This window comes from Apium graveolens, chromosome 10, assembly GCF_009905375.1.
Source record: "Apium graveolens cultivar Ventura chromosome 10, ASM990537v1, whole genome shotgun sequence".
Taxonomy (NCBI): domain Eukaryota; kingdom Viridiplantae; phylum Streptophyta; class Magnoliopsida; order Apiales; family Apiaceae; genus Apium; species Apium graveolens.
In genome coordinates this window covers 60,774,987-60,776,252 of record NC_133656.1, presented here as the reverse complement: position 1 = coordinate 60,776,252, position 1,266 = coordinate 60,774,987, and the positions used below count along the sequence as shown (strand labels likewise).

At 31.9% G+C, this 1,266-nt stretch overlaps 1 non-coding gene across 1 annotated transcript; it reads left to right on the top strand.

Moving 5' to 3' along the window:
* The first annotated feature begins 849 nt into the window (after window positions 1–849).
* On the top strand, window positions 850–923 carry TRNAV-CAC (transfer RNA valine (anticodon CAC)). The gene has a single exon. It is a non-coding gene; the product is annotated as a tRNA-Val (tRNA).
* Window positions 924–1,266: the final 343 nt, after the last annotated feature.

The window sequence follows — 1,266 nt, the reverse complement described above, 5'->3', positions numbered from 1 at the left end:
AAAAAAATTGCTAACACCCGAAAAGAAAATAGACAGTATTGCTTTAGAAATTGGTTTAGTACATTTTAGTGCAAGTTTTGTAAATCCGTGTTTCTAGTCTATAAACCATGCACGGGTCCTTAATTTAGAAGTAACAAACAAATCTAGATTTTTTTGTATTCTCTCAAAATAGAAGCTGAGTTCTTATTTTCTTAAGAACACAAATTTGTAACAAGACAAACTTAATTAATACAATTAAGTGAGTTTTTGATATTGTGTGCTTTGTGTGATTGTGAAACATAATATCTTTACATATCTCATCTGCTTTGTTCAACCATAATCCAACTACCTTAAAAACAAAGAAAAATCTAGGAAACACATTCACCCATCTCTATGTTACATTTCATAGCACTCAATATGTAACAAGTGCGTTTACCCCTATTTGACTTTTTAATAAAAATAATTAATTGTGGTATTCTGTCTAACGTAGCTTTTAATGCGTTTATACGATAACACATATAATTAATGTGTTTTCAGTGTAATGCATATTTTCTATGTGTTTATATCCTCAGTTAATTTAATATTATTTTGTCATTTTCAGAGTAATAAATATATTACATGCATTTGCACATAACGAATATTTAACATGCGTTTTCAGGTCTTAACTTCCAAGGAAACGCAAAATTAAAATGTGTTGTCTTTTCAAAAATGGAAACGCAAAAAAAAACTTGCACTTTTGTGTGATAAAAAAAGGTCATTGCTTGCACGCGTGAGATTTTATGCATTTTTTTTCCAAATTGTGATATTAAGGGTCCATGTCCCTCAATTTGTCCATAGACATCTTTTAATATAAACTCATCTTTCACGGCTGTCTGGGTGGTGTAGTTGGTTATCACGTTAGTCTCACACACTAAAGGTCCCCAGTTCGAACCTGGGCTCAGACAATCTTTTTTGTTTTTAACATTCTAAAGAAGGTTTCCCTCCAATTTAATTAGAAGACTCGTTCAGAAATTCCAGTTCACTTCCAGATAGGTCTTGCCGTCTTGGTTTGCAGTTTATGCAGGCAAAATAAATGTCAAAATCCCCGAAAAAACTGAGACAACATTGGTGGTTTTCAAGGTGAAATATGATGAAGGGGAGGGGACTATAAAAATGTAGATCTGAATATACAAGTTAAAAATTATTTTGTTCATGTTCAAAAACTGGAGGTCACCTCCATCTCTATGTCTACTGTCTACCCCCAACATAGAAAATATAATGAAAAGTCTGACATATTTCATTAAGACT